At 56.7% G+C, this 9,700-nt stretch overlaps 1 protein-coding gene across 3 annotated transcripts in view; it reads left to right on the top strand.

The window, feature by feature from the left end:
• Nucleotides 1–7,130: 7,130 nt before the first annotated feature.
• The window catches only part of METTL21A (methyltransferase 21A, HSPA lysine), a 69,404-nt gene continuing 66,834 nt past the window's right edge, over nucleotides 7,131–9,700 (top strand). Inside the window, exon 1 of one of the 3 annotated variants that reach the window (XM_075317727.1) lies at nucleotides 7,131–7,203. The gene's annotated coding sequence lies outside the window, so the exon portion shown is untranslated. Of the gene's footprint in view, nucleotides 7,204–7,250; nucleotides 7,349–7,428; nucleotides 7,450–9,700 lie in introns of those variants that run through there. The other 2 variants (XM_075317725.1, XM_075317728.1) reach the window with 2 other exon arrangements.

The raw sequence follows: 9,700 nt of genomic DNA, 5'->3' as shown, positions 1-9,700 counted from the left end.
ACACACACACACACACACACACACACACACACACACACACACACACACACACACACGCACCTATCAGATTGCATATACACACACCACATATCGCACATACAATCACTCACGCGCACACACTCACTCACACTCACCACTTCCAACCAGCAGGGGACTCTCTTGTCTCTATGATACTTTCCACCCACAGGTCCTGGAAGATAAACTGCACAGCGTCACTGAGAAGCCATCGATATCGCTGGATGTGGCAAGTGTGTGTGCAATCTGATATGTGATTGTCTGTGTGATCTGATGTGTGTTCCACCACAGGTCCTGCTCCCAGTCGGCGTCTGGTGAGTATGATTGTAGGGTCTTCTATCTGCTTTCTATAATGAAGTGTCCTGCAAGATCTTTAACTTTTTTAGCTGCATGGACACATCATTATTGAACCGTAACTAGGTCTTATTTTTAGGCTATGTGCCCACGGGAGCTTGCATCTGCGGATTTTGCCGCGGAAAACCTGCGGATTTTTCTGGATTTTCCAGATAAATCCGCAGGTTTTAGCATGTACAGTCACTCCCCATGTTATCCTATGGGACATGGGGAGTGCTGTGTCCACGCTGTGGAAAGTGCAGCTGCCGAACATGCTGCAGATGTAGGCATCCGCATGTATAATTGCATGTCAATTATTCATGCGGAATTATCTGCGGATGTCCCGGCCCTCCGCTATGGAGATAGAGGCCGGGACGTCCGAAGGTAAGCCGCATGAATGTTTGCATGTTTCCTGCAGCTATTCCGCTGGAATCTAGGAGCTAAAAATAGCTGCGGACGCCGGCGGGCAGCTGCGGGAAACATGCGCTCGTACCTGTGGATACATCCGCAGGTACGAGCGCCCGTGGGCACATAGCCTTAGGCATTGCAGAAAACTCCTGCTAGGTCTTATTTTTGGGGAAACACGGAATTAGGCAGAAAGCTGATGGAGAAATCAAAGAGTGGAGGACAAATTCCAGGACATAAGACTTGAAATCGTGTTTGGACAGGTCAGACTGGTCCATACACAAAATCAGTTGGAACCCGATGTGGGGAATGAGGGCACCAATCAGGTTCATGGGGAAGTGACAGCTAAGTTTTAAGGGAATGTGCAGAAGGGGCATATTTACTGCTGACATTCCTGCAACTGTTTTATACTTGTGGACAGTGTTTATAAATCTAAGCACTTGCTGTGGAAATGGAGGGAATAGAAGCAGACATTTTTCTAATGTGAACAGTAATTTGAAAACTTTTGACAAAACAGCTGAACAGCAGCATTTGAGCTCAGATCGCTGCACAATATGGCTATGTGCACACGCTGTGTTTTTTTTGACGTTGCGTTTTTGGCCGCTAAAAACGCACAAAAACGCACCCGCGGCAAAAAAAATGCGACAAAAAACGCATGCGTTTTTACCGCAATTTGGTGCGTTTTTGATCTCTGCGTTTTTCCAATGCATTGCATGAGGGGAAAACGCAGAAAAACGCAGGAAAGAATTGACATGTCCATTTTTTTTAAGCTCAAAAATGCAGCTTAAAAAAAAAGTTGTGTGCGGACAGCAAAAACGAGAACTCACACTTTGCTGGGGAAGCAAAGTCATGCAGTTTTGAGGCCAAAAACGCACCCGAAAAAACACGCAAAAACGCCTTGAAAAACGCACTGTGTGCACATAGCCTATCGGAGTTATTATGGACACTTCCCGGGGACGTCTCCGGAGCTCTGGTGCCTGCTGTACAGAAGGCTCTATAACAGGCGGTACATGTACGTACCTCCTCACCTGTAGCTCTTCTCAAACTTATTCCAAAATTCTAAAAAAAACAAACAAAACAAAAACACAAGTTTCTCTCTGTGATTCTTGCTTTTTAAACACCAATTGTGAGGATTAATTACTAGGCTGATGGCATGTCATATCTGCACTGTCTGTAAATGATGGTGAAGCAAAGGTCTGTGGACCTCACCCTGCAGCTGTCCCAGAAAATGAATAGCAGGGGAAGTAGCACATTCTTCATTCTCAGGGCCACCTTCCTGAACGCTGTTCCTGGGAATATATATCAATGGGTGTGTGCCTGGATATCCAGGACAGCCAAAAGTTTAGCATACTGCGGCACTAAATGGCTCCACTTTCTTACACTTTGTCTATTGAACTGCTGCCTTGAAGGACAAATGAATGCGGCAATTGATAATCCAGCAGTGCACAGGGCAACACAAGTCACCGGAGCCTGATCAGATTACCTCTATTATAATCTTGTCCTCTAATGAGTCTGAATGTGATCCTGACACTTCATTCCCTGTCTCATCTACAAAGCACATTAATGCTTCACCAAGCCGGCCGCACATCTGCCACCATGGAGCTCTACATGGAAAAGCGTGCAAAACATACAACCAATGCGGTGTTTATGCTTTCCAAAAGTTAAATGGCACCTGGTCATTAGTGGTTAAAATAGCAAGGATGTGGAGTGGTTAAGGCAGCTGCCCCCTTCAGAAAACTATTACCAAGATGTCTTACAGCACAAGGTACTACTTCCACTCCCCAGGTCCAGCATCGTCCTTACACCTCTGCCCCAGAATCAGATTGCCAATGAGCGACCTCTGCCTGTCTGCACTGCCAGAGCCATTGAGCTCTGCAATTGGCTGCAGCGCTGTCAACGCCACATCAGCACTGCAGACAAACAGAAAAGGACAGCAGTAAATAGTTGGTACTTGACCTGGTAAGGATAAGCATTACTGAAGATAAACAATAATAATAAAAAATTTATATATATATATATATATATATATATATATATATATATATATATATATATATATACACACACACACACATACATACACACACATATGACTCTTTTCGGCTATAAAAAAGAAAAACTATTCAAGAATCTATTTTATTTATTTCTGAAGATCCACTTTAAGTAAAAATGAGAGCCATGTTGCGAGATCAAACATGACAAGAACTAAGGGGCACAATAATGGCTACTTTCCTGATGGTGCTTTGGTGCAAAGGCCCAGCTCCAAAGGGACCTAAAGGCCCAGCTCCAAAGGGACCTAAAGGCCCAGCTCAAAAGGGACCTAAAGGCCCAGCTCCAAAGGGACCTAAAGGCCCAGCTCCAAAGGGACCTAAAGGCCCAGCTCCAAAGGGACCTAAAGGCCCAGCTCCAAAGGACCCAAACTTACAGAAATTGACACAAAGTTAGAAAAGTATCTGCAACATAATTGTAAAATTGTAGCAAAGAACAAGCAGCAAGAAGGTTTCAGTTTCCTCTGGCAAAAGTGCAAAGGTTTGCCATTTACTTGTGCTCCCTGTTCTCAAGAACTGCAGTTTACTACTCGTTGCCAAGGTAACCGGCCACCATTGCACTGTATCTGCAGTGGCCCGTCTCCTAAGCAAGGAATGCAATGCTTGCAAACTCTTTGGAATACAGCTTGTAGGTGCCGCTCTGAAGCCGGCCGGATCACCTTCAGTGCCCTTCACTTCTACAATACAGAGGCGATGCTGCCTCTGCTTGTAACAAGGGAGAGTACATAGTGTAGGCCAGCAGCACCACCACACCGTCCGTGCAAACTGTCAGTCCTCAGGATCACTTCACCCCTGGCAAGCAGGATGCCAGGAGGCTGGGGAGCAGCGTGCTCCTGAAGATTCATCTTGTGAATAGCCCTTTAATGCAAGGAATAGGGAAAAACGTACTAAATCGCTGTGGGTCCGAATAGTCCGCTCGGATTTCCAACAGTCCCATCAACAATTGAAAGAGCGGAAGACAAGCATGGGTGCCTGGCTCCATTCATTACTAAGCTCTACAGTGCTTAAATACCGTATCTGTTCCAGAGTCCTGATCTGAGGAAGTCTCAAGTGGTCGGACCCGTGTGATCAGCAAATTATTCCCAACCAATGGATAGGGAAGAACTTAAAATTTGGTGACTAACTCTTTAAAAGTTGAATCTCAGTTTCTTTCTGCACGAAAGTGACACCCTCGGCCTGTGAGCACCATTGGTTCAGAGGCGGAGTGGAGATGGTCTCTATCCAATGCTGTCAAACACAAATCATGTAAATAACGAGAAATTAAGTAATTCTACATCCAGAAATCAGCAGGAAAACCAGATCAAAAGTCCAAACACCAACAGAAGTGAGGAGGTGCTCACAACCACAGCGCACATAAACCCGCGGATCTCCAGAATACTCCGAGGACTCCATCCAACAATAAGTCACCCGACGTACAGCGGCTCTGCCCACAGCCGAGGTCACATCAAGCTCCAGCTCGCCTCGTGATCACCACTTATACAGAGATAACAATCGTAGCCGAGGACGAGACGTCTGAGAAGGGGAAACTACACACCTCCGACAGTGGTAGAGTGACAGCCGCCCCCTGCCCATACACTCAGGGCGGCTTGTCCAGCTATTAAATAAGGGGGAACTTGTGTTTCCCCTGCAGGAACGGACGGAAAAAGGCCAGTAAAATGCCTAAAGGAACTCAATATGGCTGAACTTCCTCATCCCGTCCCTATTAGGGAGCATTCACATTAGGGTACAGGATCAATGCGAGAGAACTCGGCTCAGTCTGCTGCGAGTGGGAGACGAGTGTCACTCACTGATCTGATTCTCTCACATGGAGTGGGATCACAAGTGAGGAATCTTCTCCGCTGCCTGTGTCTGCAGATATCGGACTGTACTCAGATGACATCAGTGCAGTCCGAGGTTTCACTCGCACCCATAGACTTGTAAGGGACCGTGCCATCCGAGATACGCTGCCAATCACAGCATAAGCACTCCTCCATATTACATTCCAGTGTGAGCGAGTTCTTAGTAAGAGGCAGGTGACCCCCATAGATGCCGGCTAGCTGGCCAATCCACCCAACATATACATGCTTACAGGGTGACGACAGAGGGGAGGGGTCTCTGTTCAGGATGAGACTAAATTTGGTGCTGGGGTCATAATAGAAGTATGTCAGGACCCTGCTTGTCCAGAGGAGGACGAGAGAGAAGGTCAGAGGGGCACAGTGGATGGCACAGGGGCTTAGAGGTTAGCCCTGTCACTTTGCAGCACTGGGGTCAAATGCCTCCAAAGGTTAACTCTGGAAGCTGTTACCTCCCACCCTGCAAAGACATATTGGTAGGGGATGAAGATTGTGAGCCCCCATGGGGACAGTAATGTCTGTACAGTGCTGTGGAATATGATGGCGCTATATAAGCACAATACATACACTAAAAAGTGACGCACGGGAGGGAATGAGCAGAGCTGGGGACAAGATGGTGCTCCCAGGAGGGTCACAGGCAGCAGAGAGCGCCAGCGGTAATGAGGCCCCGTGCTTCTACACAGACGATGACCTATGGGCTACAGGTCACACACAGAGGCAGGAGCTTCACAGAACACCTACCCCCTCAGATCCCTCTACAACCACTACTGGCAGAAAAACTGGCACACTGGCCAGCCACAAGGAGCACACAGGCTCCTCTACAACCACTACTGGCAGAGAAGCTGGCACGCCAGGGGGCTCCAAGAAGAAGCCCACAGAACCCTCCACAATCACTACTGGCAGAGAAGCTGGCACGCTGGCCGGACCCAAGAAGGAACCCACAGGCCCCTCTACAACCTCTACTGGCAAAGAAACTGGCACGCTGGCCGGCCCCAAGAAGGAACCCACAGGCCCCTCTACAACCTCTACTGGCAGAGAAGCTGGCACGCTGGCCGGCCCCAAGAAGGAACCCACAGGCCCCTCTACTGGCAGAGAAGCTGGCACACCAGGGAGCTCCAAGAAGGAGCATACAGGCCCCTCTACAACCACTACTGGCAGAGAAGCTGGCTCGCTGGCCGGCCCCAAGAAAGAGGCCATAGGACCCTCTACAACCACTACTGGCAGAGAAGCTGGCACGCTGACCAGCCACAAGAAAGAGGGCATAGGACCTTCTACAATTACTGGACTGGCAGAAAAGATGCCACGCCAGGGATTCTAAGGAGCCCACAGACCCCTCTACAAGCACCATCGGCAGAGCAGTAAGCATGCTGGGTGGCCCCAAGCCCCTCTATAACCACTACTGGCAGAGAAGCTGGCACACCAGGTAGCCCCGGGAAGGGGTCAAAAAACCCCTCTACAACCACTCCTGGCAGAGAAGCTGGCACACCGGGCAGCCCACATACCCCTCTACAACCACTCCTGGCAGAGAAGCCGGCACACCGGGTAATGCAGGAAGGAGCCCATATACCCCTCTATAACCACTCCTGGCAGAGAAGCCGGCACACCGGGTAATGCAGGAAGGAGCCCATATACCCCTCTACAACCACTCCTGGCAGAGAAGCCGGCACACTGGGTAATGCAGGAAGGAGCCCATATACCCCTCTACAACCACTCCTGGCAGAGAAGCCGGCACACTGGGTAATGCAGGAAGGAGCCCATATACCCCTCTACAACCACTCCTGGCAGAGAAGCCGGCACACCGGGTAATGCAGGAAGGAGCCCATATACCCCTCTATAACCACTCCTGGCAGAGAAGCCGGCACACCGGGTAATGCAGGAAGGAGCCCATATACCCCTCTACAACCACTCCTGGCAGAGAAGCCGGCACACCGGGTAATGCAGGAAGGAGCCCACATACCCCTCTACAACCACTCCTGGTAGAGAAGATGACACGCCGCCCTTACCATCCGGCAACTCACGGTCGCTGATGTGCTGCAGGTAGGGTCCGGGCTCGGTCTCCCCCACGCCCACCTCCACCTGGTACGGGTCCTCCCGATCCACCACTCGGCGGGTCCGGGCCGGCTTAGGACTGGCGTCCGGGGACACACAACAAGTCACTGTGTTGCCCATGCTGGCTCCCTCGTGAGGCGGCAGTGCGGACCAGCCGGGCTCTCCTCCCGCTCAGAGGCCTCCTCCTACCCGTCACGGGCACGTACGGCACAGCATGGAGAGCTGGGCGCACGGTTACAAGAACGACGGCCACCGGCGCTGCTACTGCTGTTAGGACGGCCGGGCAGGACGCCGCATCCTCTGCTCCCAGCCGGTCCCACGGGAGCTGAGGCGGGAGTGACTCCGAGACGCTCCGCACACCCTCCGCCGACGTCACGCCTTCCGCTCTACCCCCGGGAGCTCCTTTCCGCTGTCTCCATAATCCACCAATAGGAGGCGAGGTGGGCGGAGACACCTAGTGAGATTTCGATTTCATTCCAGCCAATCATAGAGCCTCCTCTGACTAAGAAGGACTTGTTGAGGTTTGTAGAGCAATGCGAGCAGCGGCCAGCCCGTCACGTGTGAATACTCCTGTGCAGTACACCAATCAGCTCGTTTCTGGGCGGGGCTTTCTCAAGCTGAGGCTTGGGACGCACAGGTTCCTGACGTTCTATCTCTGTGATTTCCGTAAGTAATTTGAATGATTGGGAATTGTCTTCATTGCTCCCCCACAGTGTGGCCCGGTAACGGCGGGAGTCTGCTGCGCATGACCGGCTGTAGCGTGACTGGTACATAACAGCTGTTCTCTGACCGCAGCTGTGAAAAAGTCCCCACAATGCATCATAGACCTGCTGAGAAAGCGGCGGGCAGCTCAGAGCCCCGGGATAGCGGGCGGGGGCAGCTCAGAGCCCCGGGATAGCGGGCGGGGGCAGCTCAGAGCCCCGGGATAACGAGCGGGGCGGGGGCAGCTCAGAGCCCCGGGATAACTGGCGGGGGCAGCTCAGAGCCCCGGGATAGCGGGCGGGGCGGGGGCAGCTCAGAGCCCCGGGATAACGGGCGGGGCGGGGGCAGCTCAGAGCCCCGGGATAGCGGGCGGGGCGGGGGCAGCTCAGAGCCCCGGGATAACGGGCGGGGTGGGGGCACCTCAGAGCCCCGGGATAACGGGCGGGGGCACCTCAGAGCCCCGGGATAACGGGCGGGGTGGGGGCACCTCAGAGCCCCGGGATAACGGGCGGGGGCACCTCAGAGCCCCGGGATAACGGGCGGGGCGGGGGCAGCTCAGAGCCCCGGGATAGCGGGCGGGGCGGGGGCAGCTCAGAGCCCCGGGATAGCGGGCGGGGGCACCTCAGAGCCCCGGGATAACGGGCGGGGTGGGGGCACCTCAGAGCCCCGGGATAACGGGCGGGGGCAGCTCAGAGCCCCGGGATAACGGGCGGGGCGGGGGCAGCTCAGAGCCCCGGGATAGCGGGCGGGGCGGGGGCAGCTCAGAGCCCCGGGATAGCGGGCGGGGGCACCTCAGAGCCCCGGGATAGCGGGCGGGGGCACCTCAGAGCCCCGGGATAACGGGCGGGGTGGGGGCACCTCAGAGCCCCGGGATAACGGGCGGGGCGGGGGCAGCTCAGAGCCCCGGGATAGCGGGCGGGGCGGGGGCAGCTCAGAGCCCCGGGATAGCGGGCGGGGGCACCTCAGAGCCCCGGGATAGCGGGCGGGGGCACCTCAGAGCCCCGGGATAACGGGCGGGGCGGGGGCACCTCAGAGCCCCGGGATAACGGGCGGGGGCACCTCAGAGCCCCGGGATAACGGGCGGGGGCACCTCAGAGCCCCGGGATAACGGGCGGGGGCACCTCAGAGCCCCGGGATAGCGGGCGGGGTGGGGGCAGCTCAGAGCCCCGGGATAGCGGGCGGGGCGGGGGCAGCTCAGAGCCCCGGGATAGCGGGCGGGGTGGGGGGCAGCTCAGAGCCCCGGGATAGCGGGCGGGGGCACCTCAGAGCCCCGGGATAGCGGGCGGGGGCACCTCAGAGCCCCGGGATAACGGGCGGGGGCACCTCAGAGCCCCGGGATAACGGGCGGGGGCACCTCAGAGCCCCGGGATAACGGGCGGGGGCACCTCAGAGCCCCGGGATAACGGGCGGGGGCACCTCAGAGCCCCGGGATAGCGGGCGGGGCGGGGGCAGCTCAGAGCCCCGGGATAGCGGGCGGGGCGGGGGCAGCTCAGAGCCCCGGGATAGCGGGCGGGGCGGGGGCAGCTCAGAGCCCCGGGATAGCGGGCGGGGCGGGGGCAGCTCAGAGCCCCGGGATAGCGGGCGGGGCGGGGGCAGCTCAGAGCCCCGGGATAGCGGGCGGGGCGGGGGCAGCTCAGAGCCCCGGGATAGCGGGCGGGGCGGGGGCAGCTCAGAGCCCCGGGATAGCGGGCGGGGCGGGGGCAGCTCAGAGCCCCGGGATAGCGGGCGGGGCGGGGGCAGCTCAGAGCCCCGGGATAGCGGGCGGGGCGGGGGCAGCTCAGAGCCCCGGGATAGCGGGCGGGGCGGGGGCAGCTCAGAGCCCCGGGATAACGGGCGGGGCGGGGGCAGCTCAGAGCCCCGGGATAGCGGGCGGGGTGGGGGCAACTCAGAGCCCCGGGATAGCGGGCGGGGGCAGCTCAGAGCCCCGGGATAGCGGGCGGGGCGGGGGCAGCTCAGAGCCCCGGGATAGCGGGCGGGGCGGGGGCAGCTCAGAGGCCCGGGATAGTGGGCGGGGTGGGCAGCTCAGAGCCCCGGGATAGCGGGCGGGGGCAGCTCAGAGCCCCGGGATAGCGGGCGGGGCGGGGGCAGCTCAGAGCCCCGGGATAGCGGGCGGGGGCAGCTCAGAGTCCCGGGATAGTGGGCGGGGTGGGCAGCTCAGAGCCCCGGGATAGCGGGCGGGGCGGGCAGCTCAGAGCCCCGGGATAGCGGGCGGGGTGGGGGCAGCACAGAGCCCCGGGATAGCGGGCGGGGTGGGGGCAGCACAGAGGCCCGGGATAGCGGGCGGGGTGGGGGCAGCTCAGAGCCCCGGGATAGCGG

The sequence above is a fragment of the Anomaloglossus baeobatrachus genome, chromosome 7 (genome assembly GCF_048569485.1).
Source record: "Anomaloglossus baeobatrachus isolate aAnoBae1 chromosome 7, aAnoBae1.hap1, whole genome shotgun sequence".
Lineage (NCBI taxonomy): Eukaryota > Metazoa > Chordata > Amphibia > Anura > Aromobatidae > Anomaloglossus > Anomaloglossus baeobatrachus.
Note: the sequence above shows the minus strand (reverse complement) of the source record. Positions and strands in the feature narration are given on the sequence as shown.